This window comes from Nuphar pumila, chromosome 12 (genome assembly GCF_984573655.1).
Source record: "Nuphar pumila chromosome 12, dmNupPumi1.hap1.1, whole genome shotgun sequence".
NCBI classification, from domain to species: Eukaryota; Viridiplantae; Streptophyta; class Magnoliopsida; order Nymphaeales; family Nymphaeaceae; genus Nuphar; species Nuphar pumila.
The window spans coordinates 50,817,084-50,841,586 of NC_143260.1; positions in this window are offsets into that span (position 1 = coordinate 50,817,084).

Sequence of the window (24,503 nt, forward strand, 5' to 3'; positions counted from 1 at the left end):
ACAGCAACTGGAGTCAAAATCATCCTCTTGTTGCAGCTACACTATACTTCACCACCCCTGTGCTTGTGCACTGTCCCATCACCGCTTGTAGCATCGCTTCTACCACCATACAGCCTCATATGTCACTGCTTCTCACAACACATTATGGGTTTGAGTGTCTGTATATGAGCAGCCACCTGCTGCTTTATTACATCAGCCCATGACATTTACAGCAAATGTCTTGATTTGATGTAAGTGTTTACAGTCAACACCCTGTTTTGCTGTAAGCCTTTACAGCACACCCCTTTTGTTCCTGAAAATCCCCACAGCTTACCACCAGTTTACTATATCACCTTCAGCCATCAAGTGTTACATTTTTTTTTTGTTGTTGTTACTATTTTAATTCCCTCACACTCACATGACCTGTAATTCACTATAGCATACACCCACCCTGTGCTGGCCCCTACAGCAACACATTTTCCTTACTACCTAAGCATCCTTCCATCCATTAGATTCCCAATTTTACTTACTGTATGCTGATTTAATCACCTCACATCATTAGCATTGAGATCTACATATTGATATGTCATAGTGCCTACCTGTCATCTTTCATAACATTGCCATATGGGTATTCAAAGTTGTTATTTTATATTAACATATCATTGTGTGATCATACATTTGTTGAGATATTTTCAAAACAATATGCCTATCTTGAATGAAGATGCATCATATGAACCTCTTTCCCTTGCATAAGGCACTACACCTTAGACAAATGTATAAAAGATTCATATTTTATCTAGAGGCATTACATGTTTTCCATTCTCATATGAATGCTCAGGTATATTTATTTTGAAACTCTCATCTTGTCAATACTTAATGAGCATAAAGCATATCCTAATTCATGTTAAGGCTTTTCACATGTATCTTAACAATCATTTCTTGGTCGACTTAGGATATCTTATATATTCTCCCATACATATATTTTATACACCTGTTAGGAGCTTTTATATAACATTCTTCACATGCCTTTCATTGTTTTTTTTTTTTGTCTATTAACCATGTGTTGTAGGGACTATGTGAAAGACATCATTATTGGGAGTTGAAAATTCAATTTCATGTATTGTAATAATTAGATTGGAATAAGAATTTACATTTCCTGCTTTAGGTAGAATGAATGAGCATTGTAAATATCATTGAAATTACTTATTTTTCATGCATTTTGCCTTTATTTTTCAAATTTTCACAAATGGAAACACGAATGGCACATGCACCATTTCATAAAAGGTAAGTTAATTCTAAGTTGATGATTTACATCAACGGCCATAGTCGGGGTGTAAACAAGACTTAGTATTCTTATCTTTTATGAAATAATACTGGATCCACATTGGATCCTCTTTCAAAAATCATCATATTCTTCAAACATTTCACCTTTTATCAGAGTTTAACGTAGAATTAATTCAATATATATACCAATGGCCATAGTCAGGGTATATTGAGAGTTAATTCCATTTTAAACTCTATAAAAGCACAAAATATGTTTCATTCTTCACCTGAGTTTAAATATAGATTATTATATGATACATTCAATGACCATAGTCAAGGATGTATAATCTTATTTCAATTCATGTAAAGAATGAAATACAATTTTCAAAATCTAATTTCAAAATTTAAATTCATTCATCATTTAGGGTAGAACTGCATCATATTTTCAAAACTTCCTTTTTAAAATTCCAAAGTGTTTCTTCTTCTTCATCAGATCTTATTCAAATCCAATTCTATCTCACTTCAAGATTCAAGAATTCAATTTCAAAGACCAATTTGACTTTGAAATTTCAAAATCATTTCATATTCAAAACTTCAAATTTCCAACTCAAATCAAAATCCAAATTCAAAGTTCAATTTAACTTTGAAATTATCTCCTGATTTCAAAAACCAAGTTCATCCCCTTATCTTCAATCAAGGTTTGGATTCGAATCTCAAGTTTAAATTTGGGTTTCTAAAACTCAGATCCGTCTTTAAAGGTCCTATTTGGACTTTTCATAAACCAAATCCAAAATCAAATCCTAGTCTCAACTTGGATCCAGATTTCCAAGTATAAAACTCCATTCCACTTTGGATCTCCAATTACAGATCCAAATTCCATTTAGGATCCAAATCCTTATTCCATTTGGATCTCCAGTTACAGATCCAAATTCCATTTAGGATACAGATCCTCATTCCATTGGATCTCAGATTCAGATCCAACATCCAATTCTTAGGATCCAGAATCCAACTCAGCTTTGGATCTCAGATTCAGATCCAAATTCCAATTCTTAGGATTCAGAATCCAACTCTGCTTTGGATCTCAGATTCAGATCCAAATTCTTAGGATCCAAATCTTTATCTCATTTTGGATCTCCCATCACAGATCCAAATTCCATTTAGGATTCAAATCCTTATCCCATTTTGGATCTCCCATCACAGATCTGAATTCCATCCAAATCCTTATTCCACCTTGGATCTCCCATCAGGGATCCAAATTCCATTTAGGATCCGAATCCTTATTCCACTTTGGATCTCCAATCATAGGTCCAAATTTCTTTTAGGATCCAGATCCTCATTCTACCATTGGATCTCAGATTCAGATCCAAATTCCAATTCTTAGGATCCAGAAACCAATTCTACATTAGATCTTAGACTTTAGATCCAAATCCATTCTAGGATCCGGAACCCAATCCTATATTGGATCTCAAACTTCAGATCCAATTCCATCTTGAGATCTATAGTCCAACCCTATCTTGGATCTCAGATTTCGGATCCGAATACCATCTTGGATTCCAAATCTTGAATCCAATTCCATTCAAAATTCCAAGTCCAAATTCTACTTTAAATTCCAATTATCAAAGCCAGTCCCATTTTCATTCAAACCAAAGTTCCTATTTCAGATCCTAAATCCAAAAAAATCAATTCAAAACTCTATTCAGAATCCAGAATTTGGATTCAGATTTCATCTTGAAATTCCAACTGTTCCAAATCCCATTCCTCAATTCCTTTAGATCCCCCACATTTCCTTCTAACTTCAAAACTTCAAAGTTAGAATTCAATTCCATTCCAAATATTCATCCAAGTTCAAACTTCCAAATTCAAAGTCCATTTATGACTTTTGAATTTTTTTTTCTTTTAGTTTCAAGATCATTTCTCTCAAAGATCGAAATTCATTTTCCTAAGCTCTGATTATTCTAAAAACTTGGAACTTCAAATCTTAAGTTCTAAAGTTAGAAAACATTTCTTCACTTTATCTGATTCACTTGGAAATTCTTCAAAATATTTTCAAAAAGAGCATACATCTTGGCATTTGCACAAGCATGATTCATTGTGCATTTTTAGACTTAGGATAAATGCTTAGATAAATTCATTGCGAAGCAAAAGACATAAAATTTGACCCTTGGTTCGATTACCCCTGGTAAAGGCGCCAGGAACGGTCGAACCTCGTACCGACGAGCGGATCCCGTCTCCCAGTTTTCCCGCAAATATTTCAAAAACGGAGGCGAGTTATTTCAAAAATTTTCAAAATTAAGGTCAAGTGAGACCCCGCAAAAGAATTCCTCTTCTCTCCTCTTCTCTTCTTTTTCTATTCTCTCTTTTCTTTCCATCTTTTATCTTTCTCCCATCAAAAAGGAGGAAAATAAGAGGTTAGAAAGGAAAAGAGAAGGAAGAGAGAGAATATTACGAGAGGAAAAATTTTGCGATGATCACAGTCCCATTACAGTTTCTCCATTTGAGAAATCCGTATGGTAGATTTCTATTGAGACTAAGAGTTAACCCGGAACCTCGCTTCGCGAGGTATTTTCCTTTCAGGTTTGGGTTAAACCTGAGACTCATTCCAACGAGATTCCTCGTTCTAAACAAGATGTTTTCCCCTAGTCCCATCATGACTGTTCCTATTGAGGAATCCATGCTTTGTATATCCACCCAGGATAGAATTCCATTTAAGCTTCATTTCACAAAACATTTTCCGAAAATGTCCCATCAAGACCCTCGTGTATTCCTTTCCTCATTTCAAATTCATCTGGATATATTTTTGTCCCATCCAGGTTAAGGGTTAAACCTGAATCATTCCGATAAGAATATCTTGTCTCACCCATGAGACCTAATCAAAATTCTGATTTTCCACCATTTTCGGGATTTTCGCTCAAAATCCCATCACGATTTCCTCATCTTTTACTCAGTTATATCATTTCAAGGATTTCATCTCCTTAAAACCATTCAGGATAAGGTTTTTAAGCCTGAGAAGCCATATTTTCAAAATTAATTCTTCCACACCCAGTTCAGATCTGCTGACTGGGGCATCTTTCCAAAATTTGGACTGTTGTCTTTGCCACTAAGCTCGGCTTTTAAACCGGCTTAGTAGCAAAGAGGGGCATCTGTGAACACCCCAAATTTTTCAAAGTTTTGTAAAAATGACCCTTTTGCCCCTGACTCTATTTTTTTAGAAAATCAAAGTGATTTCAAAGCTAAAATTCAGTCTTTCTTCAGATTTCTGGATTAAATTCCACATTGATATATTCAAATTCAGCTCCGGGTCTGAACTTAGTATCTTAAATCCAAATCTGAGCCCCGTTGTCCGACCTCCAAAATAAAATCACAAAAATACCAAAAAATAATTTTGAAAGGCTCGGGCGGCTCATCCGACACTCTGTTGGATCCTCGGCCCTATATTTCTCAGTTCGAGGTTGTAAACCTCGAATATTTCTCAAAAAATTCGAACACAAATCCATTTTCTGAAGAAATTTTCTCAAAATAGCTCTGAAAAACTCCCTTTTGTAAATATTTTACAAAAACATAAAAAAATTATTAGTTTTAAATCTTTGATTTCTCGTAAAGTTTTGGGATTTTATTCTAAAAATACAAAAAAATAGAAAAATAACATAAAAACCAAAAAAATCGGGAAAAGCTACGAAAAAAACGGATGATTTTCAAACTTTTTGAAGCCATTTTTACCAAAAACCTCATTCCTTAACCATTTTCAGAAATTTCTTAAAAGGGGAACCACCTGTTTGAAATATCGAAAAGCTGCAACGGACCGCTCCCGCGCATGCTTTCTCTTGATTCACCACCATTGATCTTCCAACAGCCTCCCCTCTCTCTCAACCTTCGATCGACAACGACCTCCATTCTCGAATCCTCCACGGCGCCTTTAAGAAGATGCCTCCAAGCTTTTTCAGGGGATCATTTTTTTTGTTTTCTGGACATCCATTTTGCAATCCATCTCCTTCACTTCATCGCTTTCCAGCAACTCTCAAGGAGGAAAAGGGGGAAGCAAGATCCATCCATTGTCCACCTCTTCTGCTGAAGGATTCACTTTCTCATCAATTTTCATCCGTCATTTCCCTTTTGCTTCCCTCTTCCGGAACCCCTACAAGCAAAGCAAAGTTTCCAGACTTCTCTTCGGTTCCCCTTGAAGGAGAGTCGCCCCCTTCCTTCCTTCAGAAACTTCTGCAAACAAAGGATCAGATCGGCTTTCTCTTTCAGAATTCCAGCAATCCTCAAATCACAGGAGTCGATCTCATCTGATCAATCCAGCTGAAGCTAAAGTCTCTACACGGTGAGCAATCTCCAGATCTCCCTGGTTTCCTTCCCCACCAACTGAAGAAAATCCGATTACAGGTAGATCATCATCCTCTTTTCCCTTTTACTTCCTATAAACGTTTGCTTTTCCCTTATTTACCACACTCTTTTGTCACGGTTGCATTCTCCCTTATTTTTTTTTCTTTGTTTCTTTTATCATTTTATTCCTTCTTTTTTTTTATTATTCATAAGGCAGAAAGAGTGGAATCAATCTGCGGATAGCAGTGTCGATCCATTTACTGCCACAGTGAAGGGAATATCCAATTCCAACAATAGTTCTTCCCTTTTGATTTTTTTTTTTATCTAAGATCTGTGGCTCTAATAAAGTATTCGGTAACCATTGTTCTTCCCCTTTGGCCTTTCCACGAATCTCCTTTTATCTTCTTTTCGTTTTCTTTCCTTTTATTGTCTCCTTTTTTTTTTCTTTTTTTCTTTTTCTTGCTTCAGATTAGCGTGTGACCCTCAGTCCGACTCTTAATTGTTACTTCTTCCCTTTTCCTTTTTTGAGTCATGTTTTTAGTTTAGCCTCCTCACTTATCTTGTTTCCTCGTCTCAACTCCACATGTCATGGAATATGTATTTAAACTAAACCCGAGTGACTGAATATCAGTCTTTCACAGACCTGCAACATCTGTCGTGAGGTACCCTGTTCGGCTGATCATATTTGTCTTGCTGTAAATACATCTCCTATGTCAATCACGTTTTGAATATTATGGCACTTAGAATTTATTTATTTTTTTTCTTTTTCCAGCACCATGTAATTTCATGAAAATGGCCACCTCTTTTCCATTTTTAACTCCATTATTAGCATCAGGTAGGGCCATCAGTAATGGGAATCATTTAAAATAACTATGATCACCATAGTCTAGGTATTCTTTTTCTGTGTCTTTATAATCTAGACATGTATTGAGCCTCCCACTCGTCGAGATCGGTCAATTTTTTGTTGTTTTTGTTGCATTTTGAAACTGTAATATATTCACCCCTTGTTTATTTTCTTGTTTTAGTATTTACGTTTGATTATTCATTTGTAATTTCATCTCCTATGTTAGTGATGCCTAGTTAGCTATTGTTCATTTCATTCAATACACTTTCCTGTTAATAAAATTTCTTTCGTTCCTTAGTGTTTCATGGCACCCTTCCCCTAGCACCATCATTTCTTGTTTGAATAGTTGTTTGTATCGTAATTCATTACGAATGCATGAAGTATCTCCAACAAGCTAGCTTCCAGGTATCAGCTTCCTGTCTTAATAGAAATGTGGAAATAGATCCACAAAGTGTTCTTTATGGAAAAGAGGGTGAGTTTGGTCTGTGCTTTAAAGAAAATTTTGATTTCTAATGGTGAGGACATGATCTGTAGAGATATAAAACAAGCCTGACAGGACCTTTGGATTGTCCACATCATGGAAAGCAGTAGAAAGGAAAAGGTCGCCAGGGATGTAAGGTCGTATGTTTGTTTGGTTGCAGAATTTACTTTGAACTACAGGTTTGATTCACAAAGTGAATAGGTTGGAATCGAAAATTTGGTTTGCGGTAAAAGGGTTCACCATTAATTTTCTTATACTCATCGTCACCCACTAACACATATATATTGATTCTTCATATTTTCTTAAATACATTTGTTTCCCTGTTTTATTCCTTGTGCACTCCCATCATATTGTTGATCACCTATCCCACTGAATACACTCGCTGCCAACTGCAAGTGAGCGTTGGATCCAACAGCAAAACAAGGTTTTCGATGCTGAAGTTATCAAGGGAAATTTAATCTCTCTGCTGACAGAGATAGAGGCAGAAACTTGTCCCCGCCCGGCTCATTTTTTGTGATTTTAGCTACATCTGTCTCCTGTTGTTCTGTAAGATTTCCTACATAAGATCTTTTCATCTATCATATCATTTGTGTACAATATTTTCTGTCTTTTGTACATTAGTAACCCGATGTATCCCTTTTGCTTTCACGTCATCAATCTTCATAGGTCGCCTGGAATTTCAGGTCAGTCCTTCAGGATATGACCTCATTAGATATGAAATATATAAAGTTGGTTACCCAGCTTACTAATTCCCACCATCTTATCCTCTGGACTCTGTAAAATGTAAATCCCCATTTGTGCATCCACCAGAAATATTAATTTTTCAAGACCATCTATCTAAATTTATTCATGGACCGTGTATAACACTGCTTGTGACTGGCAATGGTTGTTCAGTGGATGAACAGTTCACCATGGACCCAAACCTTTCCCCTGGCTGTTTTCTCTGATAATGCGTTACCCAACATCTCTGGGTAGGTTCCCCTTATTAAATTGTGGGACAGTGGCTATGCCATTGTGACTATGGCTGGTGGAGCTGGGTTTGACATGAACTTGGTTTCCTCCACAACAATCTTCCCTGCACATACAGTTGTTCTCGGCACTGCTGTAACCTTTCATAGGTTTACAGCAGTGCCAATGCACTGCTGTCAATATTTTCCCCTGCATCCATAACAGTGCCTGGCACTGTTGTGCAACAGTGCCTGGCACTGTTGTGCAACAGTGCTAAGGCATTGTTGTAGTTCGCCTTCCAAAACCCCACTATACCTCCATTTCCCGCTGTAGCTCCCAATCCCCATTCACCTATACACATCTCCACCATTGCCTACACTTTTCAGCATTACATCTCCAAGTAATCATCCACTCTTACACAGTGCACATGCTGAATGATGTTTTCTTGCATTTTCTGCAAATATCACCTACATGCATTCACCTATGTCATATGTATCATATCCCTTCACTTCCCATTCAACACCCAACAGTGCTGCAACTTCCTTTCATCTACAGAAAATAATCATCATTGCTACGATTTCTCTGCATCCACAGCAGCCCCCCCTGAGTTGCTATAGCCTCATTGCTGTAAATCACGAATCAAGCTTGCTGCAAACTCAGTTGGTTGTACTTGTTGAGCACATTCTCATTCATCTACATTAAGCACATGTTCTATGTGATATATATATATATATATATATATACATATATATGAATATATATATTTGTATATATGTGTACGTATATATTTGCATATATGTGCCATTTTCCATCCTTTTTACATATCTTTTTCATCATTTGATTTCCATATATATGTGATTTTCCTTCTCTTTTCATTATTAACCAGGTTGTTTTGCAGGAAATATGCGGATAAAGTTATCATTTGAAGTTGTAAAATTGATTTCACATGTTGTAATAGCTAGATTTGAATAAAAATTTACATTTCTTGCTTTAGGTAGAATGAATGAGCATTGTAAATATCATTGAATTACTTGTTTTTCATGCATTTTTCCTTTATTTCTTAAACTCTCACAATGGTGAAACACGAATGGCATGTGCACTATTTCGTAAGAGGTAATGGATGTTAAGTTGATGATCCACATCAATGGCCATAGTCAGGGTGTGGACAAAACTTAACATTTTTACCTTTTACAAAATAACACTGGATCCACACTGGATCCACTTTCAAAATCATCATATTTTCTTTAAATATTTTCCTCTTTTATTAGAATTTAACCTAAAATTAATTCAACATATATACCAATGGCCATAGTCAGGGTATATTGAGAACTAATTTCATTTTAAATTCTATAAAAGCACCAAAAAGGTATTTTATCCTTCATTTGAATTTAGATATGACTATTATATAATACATTCAATGACCATAGTCAGGAGTGTATTATATCATTAATCTTATTTAAATTCATTCGAAGAATGAAATATGATTTTTCAAATCCAATTTCAAACTTATTCAAATTCATTCATCATTTAAGATAGAGCAACATCATATTTTTCAAAATTCTTTTCCAAAATTCAAGTGATCTCAAATATCTTTCTTCAGTCTATAGTTTAATTCATTCTTCTATCTTATTTCAAAGATTTAAATTCCAAGTTCAAAGTCCAATTTGACTTTGAAATTTCAAAATTCAATCTTTATATTCTTGATTCATTCCAAATTCAAGCTCCAAATTCAAAGTCCAAGTTGATTTTGAAATTCATTTATAATTCGAATTCTCAAATCAATTTTGAAACTCCAAAATTCCAACTCATTTCAAAATCCAATTTCAAAGTTCAATTTAACTTTGAAGTTTCTGATTCATCTTCTGATTCAAAATCAAGTTTTCTTCAAGTTTAAATCAAAGTTGAGATTGATTCTGAATCTCAAAATCCAAACATTCCTAAGTTCAATCTGGGTTTTCAAAACCCAGATCCATCTTCAAAAGTCCCATTTGGACTTCCTAAACCCAAAATCCAAAGTTAATCTCAACTTGGATCCAGATTTCCAAGTATGAATTCAAATGCACCTTTGGATCTCAGATTACAGATCCAATTCTATTCTAGGATCTAGAACTCAATTCCCCTTTGGATCTCAGACTTCAGATCCAAATCTATTTTAGGATCCAGAACTCAATTCCCCTTTGGATCTCAAACTTCAGATTCAAATCTATTCTAGGATCTAGAACCCAATTCTACTTTGGATCTCAGATTTCAGATCCAAAATCCATTCTAGGATTCAGATCCTCATTCTACATTGGATCTCAGATTACAGATCCAATTCCATTTTAGGATCCAAAAATCCAACTTCATCTTGGATCTCAAATTGAAGATCCGAAATCCATTTAGGATCCAGAATCCAACTTTATTTTGGATCTCCGACTTCAGATCCCAATTCCATCTTGGATTCCAAATCTTGAATCCGATCTCATTCAAAATTCCAAATCCAAATTCCACCTTAATTCCAATTCTTAAAGCCAATTCCATTTCATTCCAGATTTCAAACCAAGTCCTCATTTCATATCCTAAATTCAAAATTCAACTTTGAACTCTATTTAGAATCTAGATATTGGATTCGGATTTCATCTTGAAAATCCAACTTTTAAATCAATTTCATTTCTCAATTTTGTTCAAATTTCCCAATTCTATCTTTCCTTCTGATTCAATTCCATTTTTATTCTGATTCAAAGTCCATTTATGACTTTGAAAATTCCTTTTATCTCAAAACTTCAAAATCATTTTCCAAAATCCAGATTTATTTTCCCAAGCTCATGATTATTCTAAAGACTTAGAACTTTAATCTTAAGTTCTAAGTTAGAAATCATTTCTTCACTTTATCAGATTCATCTCAGAAACACTTGGGAATTCTTAAAAATATTTCAAAAAGAGCATACATCTTTGCATTTGCACAAGCATGATTTTTTTTGCATCTAGACTTAGGATAAATACTTAGATGATTTCTTAGCAAAGCAAAAGGCATTAATTCGACCCTTGGTTCGATTACCCCTGGTAAAGGCGCCAAGAACGGTCGAACCTCGTACTGACGAGCGGATCTCGTCTCCCAGTTTTCCCGCAAATATTTCAAAATGGAGGCGAGTTATTTCAAAAATTTTCAAAATTAAGGTCAAGTGAGACCCGCAAAAGAATTCCTCTCCTTCTTTTGTCTTCTTTTCTCTTCTTTCTTTCTTTCTGTCTTTTATCTTTCTCCCTTAAAAAAGGAGGAAAATAAAAGGTTAAAAAGGAAAAGAGAAGGAAGAGAGAGAATATTACGAGAGGAAAAATTTTGCGATGATCACAGTTTTGGCGACCGTGATGGGAATCGTCTCCGTCCGGTCGAATTATGCCTTTTCTTCTTGCTTTGATATTATCTAAGTCTTTATTCTTCAAATGTCAGCTTCATTTCCATGCAAACCTTAGGAAGCCTAGATTCTGTCCTAAAAAGCTGACATCATTACATATAGGATTTAAGTATGGTTTGGTAGGACCATATTGAGGAGATTATTCCATGCTCACATTAGACTTAGGTCTGAAATACGACTCTCCTCAATTTTAGGGATTGAATGCAAAATAATGTATGCAAGTGTATGCTTCTCTTCATTTTAATCTATCTCTTTAGGACTTGCATTAGGGCCATCTGATTTTTTTTTTTTTGCATGTTGAACATATTTTGAAAACCTCCTTACCTATATTGTCCCGGTCTTCACGTTGCTGGGCTGTCTCACTGAACCATAGTTCGGGAGAGAGTCTCACAACTGAACCACTGTGAACACCCCAAATTTTTCAAAATCTTTTAAATATACCCTTCTTGCCCCTAAATTCATTTTTCAGCAAATGAGTCATTTTAAAATCTAAATTCCAGTTCTTTTCTCAAGTTTTACTGAAATTAAATTCATTTTATATTGATTTCGGATCTGGATCCATTGTCCAGATCCAAATCTGAGTCACATTGTCCAAATTTTAAATTAAAATCACAGAAAATACCAAAAATAGTTTTTTAAATAGCTCGGACAGTCCCTCCGACATCTGTTTTGATCCATCATGCTGTATTTCTCGATTCGAGTATCAAAACTCGAACATTTTCTCAAAACCTGGGTCCAAACCCACTTTCTGAAGAAATTTCTCCAAAATGGTCTGAAATTCTCAGAGAAACACTTTTTGTAAATATTTCTCAGAAAAATACAAAAATTTAGTGTTTAAACTTTGTTTTGTTTAAAATTTTAGTTTTTCAACTACAAAAATACAAAAAAATGGAAAAATAATATGAAAATCAAAAATTGAGGAAAAGCAAATAGTTTTTAAAACTTGAAAATGGAATTTTTTGCCAAAAACCTCATTTTGAGCCATTTTTCAAAAAAAATTAAAAAGAGGGAATCCTTCTTTTGGAAATTTGGAAAAGAGGCAACATCCATCTCCCGCGCATCCTCCTTCTCGCTTGCCTACCCTCCATCTTCAAACAACCTCTTCTCCCTCAACCTCTCATCTTCAACATCCCCTCTCTCTGGAATGCTCCTCTCTTTCTTTAAAAAGGGAGCACGCAGGAGAGAGAAGGGATCCAGCTTCACCCTCTCACCTTCTCCATTACGATCCGTCTTCTGCCTCTCCACCTTCTTCTCCTTCACGACCGCTTCTTCACCTCCCCATTTCTCCTTCACGGACCGCGTTTCACCCCCGCACCACTCTTCTTCCAGCACCAGATCGTCTTCATCTCTCCATACATATCTCTTTCTTCTTCTGCAGTTTCTTCTTCTTATTCTTCCCCTTCCTCCTCTACTTTCCTCTGGTTTTGCCCATCCAACAGAAGGAGGTCTATCACCCCTCCTCCTTTTCACGCATCATCTTTCCTCAACTCTCCATCCGATTTTCTTATTCATTTTCCCTACCTTGTTCTGCTTTTTCCTTGGTATTCTTCCATTGGACTGAAGGGATCGGACATTCTGGAGCTCCTGTAAACTATTGACCAGTAATCATTCTCTCTTCTTTCATTTTCAGTAAAATCTCCATTTACAGTTTTTTTTTTATTCATTTCTCTTTTAAGGGTTTTGTTTTGGGCATTGTCCATAGAATTAACCTGCCTAAAGCAGTGTTGATCTATGCAAATGCTACAGCAACGGAATGCTTGCATTCCGACATATTTTCTCCTCTCTCTCACCATTTAATCCTTTAGTTTTCATGGGTTTTAACATTTGTTTGTAGATACAATGTTTGTTCTTGCTCCTATTATATGTTTATATATAATTTCTCATCGATACTTTTTTTTTTATTGCTTGCTTCGGTTTCAAATTTACATTAGATTTTACTTTATTTTGTTCCCCAACTTACAGGTTTACTTCTGTTTTTTTTTTCTCTCTCTTTTATCCTTTCTTTTCGTTCTGGTTCCCTTTTCTTTTCCTTCCATTTATTTTATAAAATCCCCTTTAGGTTTTGATTTCTCGGTCAAGTTTTGATAAACTATGTAATGTCTGATTCCCCTATGTAATTTCATTCTGATCTTAACAATTTTCGGGTAGTCTATCATCATCTTCAATTCCATAATGCCTTCCATCCGTAGGTCCTCTTATAATCAAGCTCATAGTATTACCGTTGGTCCAGGTATTATGTGTATGACACATCAGTGTCCACTATGTCTTAGATATCAATTTTCCCTTTCAAATTTATCTATGTATTATAGCCTAATTTCATCATCAAAGCATCCCCTCTGATTATCTGTTGTATTTTGCATTAATGTGTTTTACATTCCATCGGTGTAAGCTAAATTGTGCATATTTGAATATCACTCTGTTTCTGTTATATTCATGAAAGTTGATTACCCATTCTTCGGAGGTTGCAAAAAAAAAAAGGGAAAGGCAATGGTATTACAGCGAGTTGGCAAGATCGGACTAGAAGACCATATGGGGAATGGGACACAAGATGGGAGTAACAAAAAGTCTAACGAGTGCATTGTAACGTGGTTTCACTGCTCTTCATCATGGTCGGTTCAATTGCAGTTTCATCAATCTTTTGTGGATTATCAAGGTATGTGTATTCATCTGAGAATCAATGCTATTTTCTTTTAATTTGGCTATACATTACGGGCACCGATCCATCACTACATGACATGCTGGGAGAGCCCTATCGTTAACCAAAATTTGTACTATGTTGGATCTAACAAATAATTGACTCACTGGAGTTTTATCTGCCACTATAAAAGGGAGAAATAATCTGGAGTTTTGTTAATTTAAGAGAGAATCAGTTGATTAGAACTCTTCCAGAAGCAGCTTCTCAATTCCTGTATAGAATATTCAAAATACCAGACATACCAAAACATGGATCTGAGTTGGGGGCATTTGTCAAAGATTTGACCCTGGGAGATGATGGTGACGGTGATGGAAGATCATTGGAGGTTCTACAATAAGTTTATGACAAAAATTTGCAGGAACGAATGCCTTTCCTCTGCGTATCAGGTCGTCGATATATTCATCACTGATAATTTTGTTGTTGTCATCCTTGCAAAGTCCATTGTTGCATCCATTTCTAGCCATGCCACCTGAGACAACACAAAGGACATATTAATGCCTGCGTGGGTCTGCAGCTAGATTATCAGGTATATGACAATCGAGCTGTGAATAGGTATTGTACAATTCTCTTGTCTTGATGAATTAAATCGCTGGTTTGGACCCACTGTGCTAATAGTTTGTCATTTGTCTGTTTTTCAGGTTTTATATTATTCATGAAACCCCAATGATGTTATCCATGATATGTGTTAGCAGCCTTAATGCTTATAAGCATTCCAGTATCATTTCCACTTTCTGTATATATACTACATGTAGAAATTCAATATGCATCTTATAATTGGACATTAGTTCTTCAGGTTATGTTTTAAAGCATCTTGATTGAGTAACCCTTGTTCCAAATTCATTAAAAGATGTTGTGTGTGATTGATTTGTGCTGCCTCTGTAATATATTGGTTATAAAGTATCTGATTTTGTGTTTGGATTTGATGTTATATTCTCTTCTCTAGATGAATCCAAAACAGGCTTCACTTACTCTTATCAGTTGCTTTAGCAGGGATATAATTTAGCAGAAGTTCATTATCCATAAGTGGTCGTGCCATTCAAGTCGGTTATAATTTATTAGATTTTCACATGAATGATTCTATTATTATCTCTCATTTTTCCGGATTCAATCATAGAGGGCTTACTAAAGGCACCTTCCTCTCCACAGAAAAGCGTGGATGATGCCGACCCAGATCCCATCTTGCCTTCAAAAGATGCTTTTTGCCTAAGGAGCCACGTTGCAAAAAAAAAAAAGGTAGGCCTTCAGAGGATCGGCCTGAACAAAGCAACATGGTAAGCATAGTATCCACCATTGATAATTTGAAGGTGGGGTCTCTTCACCAGCAGGTAATAAATATGTGATAGTCGTTCCTTTGCTTCCCTTTTAAATTTTTTTTTTTTTTATATTGCACCATAGGTAACCAATATTGATTCATCAAATCATTTCATCTATTACATCTGATCCATGATGGCGTTTTATAACTTTGCCATTTAATGCATTCCTGCCATTAGCATATAGGTAATATAGTCTTATCAGTGGCATTACATGTTCAAGATCCGTTGGTTATGGCATTAATGCCTTCTCGATTCAGGTCAGTTCGCTGGTATAAAATCATTAGGTAGTTGTATATTTAAATGCACATTTTTTTCTCTTCTTTTCTGTTGTATGTCTATTTCCACCATGATTCATTTAGATATAACTATGATTCAGCTGAAGATTGCCATAAGTTTGCTTTAATGGCCTTTAGCAGCAGGTCATAGACAGGGTAAAGTTGAAGCCCAAAGATGGCAAATCAACTTGCTAAAAATCAGACGTTAGAGCCTGCTTGTGTATATATACAAAGGAAGTCTCATTAAAAAATTCACGGCATGTATCTTTACTGTAATCTATACTTTACCTTATGTAAAAAACTCTGCTTTCCTTCATTTGACAACCCTCAATAAATGACATTGCCACTGTTTGCAACAAGTTCTTGTTTGCCCTTTACCTGTAGTAGCTTACAACCCCTCTTTCCACCACTCACATTCATAACATATCCATTTCATAGCATAACCTCACCTGTTGTGCATTCACTTCCAACAATTTCTTCACAGCAGCCAACATCCCTTGCTGCCTTTTTTTGCTTCATACCTCCTGCCCTAGATGTCTAAACAGCCCCTGCTGTCACCATCGACAACACTGCATTTCCAGCCCTCCCCTCTGAGTAACATCACAAAGTTAAAATTTCTTTTCCTTAGCAATTCACAAATAGGCATTATAGCACATTCCTTGTATATATAGACTTGCTACAAACCGTGAATCCCCACAAGTGATTCACAAAAAGCCACTAGAACCTTCCATTTTCATAATAGCTCACCACAAACAGCTATGGCTGTCACATCTCAGGACGGTTCAACCTCTTTTTCATTTAGCCTAAGACATTGCATGTGCTTTTCCCATATGAATCTCTATCATATTCACATGCATATTTTCCCTTTAAGGTTAGGCTTTCCATATGAATTTTAGATTTGGGAATAGCATTTTGTGTATATATCCTCCATTAGAATAGGCATAAGCATGTGCATTTGCATTTTCAATGAAATATCTTTCATTTCCTCGTATATTTATATAGCGCTAATTTAGTTATTTTGCAGGGAAATATGTGGAAAATATCATTACTTGGAGTTATAAATTCGATTTCATATGTTGTAATAGTTAGATTTTGAATGAGAATGCTTATACTTCCAGTTTTAAATAGAATGAATGAGCATCTATAAAACATCATGAATTGCTCATTTTCATGCATCTTTCCCTTTATTTCCAAAATTCTCACAAATGGTGAAACACGAATGGCACGTACACCATTTCATAAGAGGTAAATTAATCCTAAGTTGATGATCCATATCAATGGCCATAGTCAGGGTGTGGACAAAACTTAGTATTTTTATCTTTTACGAAATAACACTGGATCCACACTGGATCCGTTTTCAAAATTCATCATATTTCCTCAAATATTTTCTTCTTTTTATCAAAATTTAACTTAGAATTAATTCAAAATATATACCAATGGCCATAGTCAGGGTATATTGAGAGTTAATTTCATTTTAAATTCTATAAAAGCATCAAATGTGTTTCAGTCTTCTCTTGAATTTAAATATAGATTATTATATAATACATTCAATGACCATAGTCAAGGATGTATTATATCTTCAATCTTATTTTAAATTCATTTAAAGAATGAAATAGCTTTTCAAAATCCAATTTCAAAAATTTAAATTCATTCATCATTTAGGATAGAATAGCATCATATTTTCGAAATTTCCTCTTCAAAAACTCCAAGTAATGTAAATACTTTCTTCAAGTCTATCTTCAATCCTTAGCAAATCCAATTCATTCTTTCAATTTTCAAAATTCTATTTCATTTTTAAGTCTCAAAGTTCAATCCAACTTTGAGATTTCAAATTCATTTTATATTCAAAATTCAAATCGGACTTTAAAGTTCAATTTGACTTTGAAATTCCAAATTTATTTATATTCAAATACTCCAAATCAAATTCAAAGTCCAAATTAACTTTTAAATTCACTTTTATATTCAAGATTCAATTCATTTTCCAAGTTCAAATTAAACTTAGAAGTTTTTGATTCATCTGCTGAACTCAAACTCCAAATCCATTCTAGGATCCTGGAGTCAACATTCACATCGAATCTCAGACTTCAGATCCAATTCCCCCTTAGGACCCAGAATCCTACTTTACCTTTGGATCTTAGACTTCAGATCTGATTCTACTTTAGGATCCAAAATTCAATCACATCTTGGATTCCAGACTTGGATCCAATTTCCATCTTTAGGATCCAGAATCCGATTTCACTTTGGATCTCAGATTCTAGATCCAAATCCATTTAGGATCCAGAACCGAACTCCACCTTTTGGATCTCAGGCTTCAGATCCAATTCCATTTTAGGACCCAGAACTCAACTGCCATCTTGGATCTCAGACTTCAGATCCAAATCCATTTTAGGGTCCAGAATTCAATCACAATTTGGATCTCAGACTCCAGATCCAAAATCCATCTTAGGATCCAGAATCCGATTTTACATCAGATCTCAGATCTTAAAATCCATTTTTAGATCCAATTTCATTCCCAATTCTAGATTTCGAATCCAATTCCCTTTTCAAATCTCATATGAATTCCATAAATCCACATTTATTTTAGATCCAGTTTAAAGATCCAATTCCATTTCATTTCCAGATTCCAAATCTAAATCCACTTACAGATCATATCTGGATTTCTTAAATTCATTTCTACACCATTTAGATTTCTCAGATCCATTCTAAATTTAAGATTTCCAATTTCAAAATCTAAATTCAATTCCATCTCAAGTATTCATTTCCTTTCTTAAATTCAAGTTCAAATTCAAAGTTCATTTCCAACTTTGAAATTTCATTTCCTTTCATTTTCAAAAGCTTCAAGTCATTCTCAAAATCAAGATTTATTCTTTCAATTCTGATTTACTTCGAAAACTTAGAACTTCTCTGATCTATCTCAAGTTCTAAAGTTAGATTCAAACATTTCTTCACTCCCTTACCAAGTTCATCTCAGAACACTTGGAAATTTTCAAAAACATGTTTTTCAAAATAGCACACATCTTTACATTGCACAAGCATGATTCTTTGTGCATTTAGAGTTAGATTAAATTCTTAGGTTATATTTATGCAAAGCAAAAGGCATAGATTCGATCCTTGGTTCGATTACCCCTGGTAAAGGCGCCAGGAACGGTCGAACCTCGTACCGACGAGCGAATCCCGTCTCTCCATTTTTTTCCGCAATATTTTCAAAAATAGAGGCAAGTTAAATTTCTAAATATGTTTTCAAATAAAGGTCAAGTGAGACCGCGCAAAAGAGTTCCTCTTCTCTCTTTATTTTCTTTTCTCTTCTCTTTCTCTTTTTCTTCCTTCTATTCTTCTCCCTTCAAAAAGGAGGAAAATAGAGGTTAGAAAAGGAAAAGAGAAGGAAGAGAGAGAAACCACAAGAGAGGAAAATTTTTGCGATGATCACAGTTTTGGCGACCGTGATGGGACCCGTCTTCGTCCGGTTGGATCTATGCCTTTGCTTTGCTTTTATATGATCTAAAGTCTTTATTCTAACATATGTCAGCTACATTTCCATGCAAACCTTAGGAGCCTAGATTCTGTCCTAAAGCTGACATCATTGCATATAGGATCTAAGTATGGTTTGGTAGGACCATATTGAGGAGATTATCCATGTTCACATTAGACTTAGGTTTTAAATACAACTCTCCTCAATTCTAGGGATTGAATGTAAACAATGTATGCAAGTGTATGCTTCTCTTTATTTAAATCTATCTCTTTAGGACTTGCATTAGAGCCTTCTGATTTTATTGCATGTTGATCATATTTTGAAAACATCCCTACCTATATTGTCCCGGTCTTCACGTTGCTGGGCTGTCTCACTGAACCATAGTTCGGGAGAGAGCCTCACAACTGGACCACTTATTTGGGTTCGCGCCCCCCTACCACGTACCTAAGGGCCATAGTCCGAGGTATATCGGTAGGTGCTCAAGGATGTTGGGAAGCCTTTTACCTTAGAACCGGAGAAATATTTTATGCCACGTACTTCGAGCTTCGGCTTGAGTATATCGGCATACCTTGATTGGAATCAGATGATATAAATCTTAGAGTTAGGATTATGGTCCTATCAGCCATTTCAAATATTGCATATAGAGTCAGCTTTAGGGAGTGCTGTTTGTGTATCCTTGCTTGTATATCTATGATTGTGTGATATTTTATATCTTCCTTATATTTTCCAAAACCCTGGGTATATATTTCAAAATTTTCTCTTTATTTTTAAAACCCAGGTGTATTTTTCTTTATCCTTTTCTTCTTCTAATAATAAATTCTTCAAAAATTCTTTTGATCCTGCCTGCAAGTTCTTAAAATTTTAAATCTTTACCATTCATCCTCAAAATTTCATTTATTCTCATATTTTCTTCTAATTTTTTTATTCTTGTTTATATTTTCATAAAAATCTCTTTCCGTCAAGAGATATCCTTTTCAAAATAATATTTTCTTTTTCATATTTTTAGTTGGTTACTCTCCCTCGTGGAGTAAACAACACAATTGTCATAAATTTTGTGGGGACTCAATCCCTAGTAATGGGATACAATTTTTTTAAAATTTCAAACTAAATCTTCCCTCTTGTCAAAACTTCTCCAAAAAGTTTCTTTGGTCTAAAAACCTCCACTTTTTTTTCTCCGCAGAGAGTTCTGATATTTCAAAAATGGTTACGACAAGAGCAGGAATAGAAACAGATCCTCAACTCAGCGACAGTGAGGCGGAAGAGATGAGCTCTCCTAAATCAGTCAGGGGACAGGGTCAGAACAAGAAAGATGACATCGACCCCGCTATGTATCACATGTTCCAAAAGATGATGGCAAGGATGATGTCGGAGCAAGCTGAGGCCAAGCTGAAAGAGGCAGCTCCTAAAAGCAAGCTGAAGAAGAAGCCTGTGAAAAAGACAATCAGAATCATAAAAAAGAAGGTGCAGCCAGACACTACTTCGGAGGAATCAGAGTCAGTCGAGGAAGAGTCAGAAGAGGAAGAGCAGATTGTCTACAGACAGAATCCTCCAAAGCAGTTCGTAAAAATAGCTGTAGAAGAGCCTGAATCCGTCAACAAGGCCAAGTCTGGGGCTCCAGCAGAGGACCTGATGAGCAAGCAGATGAAGGAAATGAATCGAGCTATTAAGGATATTCAAGCCAAGGGTAAGGGCAAGCAGACCTATACTGGCGAAGATTTTTACGATGTTCTAGATGGGGATGATAACCTGGAGAATCTTCCTCGCAAGTTTCTCAAATTTGATGGAACAGGCAACCCTAAAGCCCATTTAGCCACATTTTATGCAGAGTGCAGCCGTTTCAGGAAAAATAACAGGGCTCTGTTCATCTGTTTTCCTCGTAGTCTGGAGGGTGTAGCAGCCAGATGGTATGCTGATCATGTGAATCCTATCGAACTACGAGAGTTCGATAAGGTAGTAAATATGTTCATTGAGCGTTTTATATTCAACACTGAGGTTTCCCCTACGCTCAATCACCTTTACAACCTAAAGCAGAATGAGACAGAAAGAGCAGGAGAGTTCATCCACAGGTGGAGAAGTACCTGCAACAAGATGAAAGTTCCCATTCCAGAGGAGCATGCATTGCAAATAATCCTCAGAAATTTCTCTCAGCCCCTGAGAAGCCTTATTGCCACTTCTCCAGCAAAATCCTTTATCAAGTTGATTGAACGAGCCGAATGGCTCGAGGCAGGAATAGAAAGTGGGCTTTACGAGGGCATGCCTCTTGCCAAAAATATCCAAAGATCAGAAAAAGAAAGCGCAGTTCACTCATGCAGCTGATACCTCTGGCAATAATCATGATAACAGCAGAAGAAACAGAAATGACAACAAGAATGGTCAAAACCACGGCGTAGCTCAAAGGGAAAAGTCTTCCAAGCAGAATAACAAGTCGTCTCAGTCTAACTTTCCGCAAAAGGAGAAGATAAAGCGCCAAGGTTGGAGTAATGACCGTGAGTTCACTCCTCTAAAGCAAACGCTCGAAGAAGCCCTTAAATTCATGCTGGCCAAAGGATTGGTTAAACTTCCAAAAGTCGCGGATCCTCCCACGGTCATGGGAAGGTTCACAAATCAGTTCTACAAGTTCCATCGAGCAGTGGGGCATGACACCGATCACTGCTTCGTCTTCAAAAATATTGTTCAGGATTGCGTCGACAAGAATCTCTTTGCTGAAGATGAAGAGGAAGATGACCTAGCCGTCATGACCAAATCTCTCCCCGGCTACTCAGAAGACTGAAGATGCCAGAACTCTCCTACTTTTCTTCCCTTTTACCAGTCATCTTGTAGGGGGCCAGTCAGCCCAGTTCTTTTGCGACCTTTTGATCAAAGTGTTTGTAAATATTTCAGTTCTTTGTTATCAGTTTTTCTCGTCAATGAAATGTCAATTTTCCTTTATATCTCTAAATATCCCAAATACTTTCTTCTTCTTCCACATAGGGGCATTCGCTTTTGAAAATCTATATTTCAAAAATCTCTTCATCGGCTTCTATTAAAATCACATTTAAAATTCCTGTTCTTTTCAGAATGCGGGACCAATCCTGACATCACTCATGAGAGAAATGATATTACCTATGAGGGCCTTTTCAAAAATCATGAAATTTCAAAAAGTCTTCGTTATGACCAAAGAGTTCAAATATTCTTCGGTCCAAGCTTCGTTCAAAAAATCAACCCCTCGTGTTGATCATGTTTTCAAAAAAAAAAAAAAAGTTTTCGAACCATTGCATTGAAAAAATCAACCCTCGTGTTGATCATGTTTTCCAAAAAAATAGGCTTTTGAACCATTGCATTGAAGGATCAACCCTTGTATTGGTCTTATCTGCCCAAAATAGATCTCAAATCTTGTGTTGATCATATTTTTCAAAAAGTGGTTTTCCAAAATGTTATATTCAGAGATCAATCCTGACATCAGTCTCATCTCCCAAAAAAAATTGATTTTAAATCATTATAGTCAAAGACCAACCCCTGTGTTGGTCTTGTCTTCCAAGTTTGGTTTTTCAAACCGTCATATTCAAAGATCAACCCTCTCGTTGATCTTATCTTTCAAAGTGGGTTATAAATCATTACATTCAAAGATCAATCCTTGCATTGGTCTTATCTCCTAAAAATGGGTTTTTTAAATCATTATATTCAAAAATCGACCCTGTGTTGGTCTTACCTTCCAAGATTGGTTTTTTTTTAAGCATTACCTTCAAAGATCAACCCTTGTATTGATCTTATTATCAATTTCGAATTGTTATTTTTAGAAATCAGATCTATTGTTGATCTTATTCTTCAAAAAATATATTTTCAAACCATTGCCTTCAAAATTTGACCCTCATGATGATCTCTTGTGTTTGATTTGAAGGATCAATTCTCGCACTGATCATTCTTCTTATGGTAGATTTTCTTCCCAAAATGATTTTTCACTTACCTTTAAATGAACATTTTCCTTTCAAGATCCCATATGCAGGCAGGATCAGAAAAACTCCTTTTCCTCTTAAATCTTATAAAATTTCAGTTAAATTTTATATTTTTTATCAGTTTCATTCATTTTATTCACATTTTTGTCAAGTTTATATCAATTTTATCAAGTTTTATCAAGTTTATCAAATATTTTCTCGAATTCCATTAAAATTTTATCAAATTCTTGTACCCTTTCAGGTTAAGGGATAAACCTGATGCCTCTTTCCCATGAGGTATTTCCTTTATTCTTATTTTTCTCGCTCAGGTTAAGGGATAAACCTGACCCTCATTGTCCGAGGTGTTCCAATTCAGGATAAGGGACAATCCTGAAACCCCTCGTAGGAGCCACAATGCTACCTATGAGGATTCTTTCGTAAATACAAGTTTTGCCAATCTTTATTGATTCTCTAGATTTATATCAATTTTCCTTCATTTTACTTTTCTAAAAATCAGGATAAAAGGATAATCCTGAAACCCCTCATAGGAGCAACAATGCTACCTGTGAGAATTCCTTTCCAAAATAAATTTTCAAAATTTCTTTCCTTTCTTCTTCTCCATTTTTATAAATTTTATTTTTCTCCCCTTTAGGGTTAAGGAGTAAACCTGAATCATTCCTTTCTAAATTCTCATCAAATGTCTATTCCATTTCCCCTTCAGGATAAGGGAAAATACTGAAAACGCCGACAATCATTCTTGCTCAAATCTCAAGTATCTTAAAGAATGTCGGTGTCCCCTTTTTCTTCAAATCTCCATCAGAAAACCCAGTACTTACACTGGGGCATTTTTGAAGAATTCAGTACTCATACAGGTAAGCCTAGCACTCATGCTAGTGCCTGGCTGACCGATCAGTTAGCCTCTCAGGATCAGTCTTTTGCACTGACCCTTCATAAAAAATCAGAGCTCTAAATCCAATGTCGATCTTCGGGTCATTCAAGTCTCAAATTCAAGCCTTCATGTTACAATCTTTCCTCGATTTTCCTTAAATTCTGCCAGTCTTCTTCTATCCATTCTCATCAACTCTCCTTTGAAGATTCGAGTTTTCGACTTGAACTTCCAACTCTTTCCTTTGAGATTTGAGCCTTGACTCGAATTTTTCAGTTCTCCTTCGAAGGTTTGGGTTTTTATCAAGTCTTCTGTTCCTTCACAAATCTGAACCTTTCCAGTTTTCCCTTGAAATTCGGGCCCTGGCCCAAACTTTCCAACTTTCCTTCAAAATTGGAGTTTTAAATTTTCTTGCCTTCAGTAAATAAACCTTCAAAATTTTGATTTGAGCCCTGACTCGAACCTTCCTGCTGTCCTTCGAAAATTTGAGTTTTATCTCGAGTTTTCTTGCCTTCGATAAATGAACTTTCAAGTTTTCCTTTGAGATTCGAGCTTCGACTCAAACCTCCCAGTTTTCCTTTGAAAATTCGAGTTTTACTCGAATTTCCCTGTTTTCCTTGTAGAATCCGAGTCCTGATACTCTTTTCAAAGGATTACCTTCAAAATCCAGTTTTATATCAAGCTTACCTTCAGAACTTTAAATTCACATTTACCTTCAGAATTC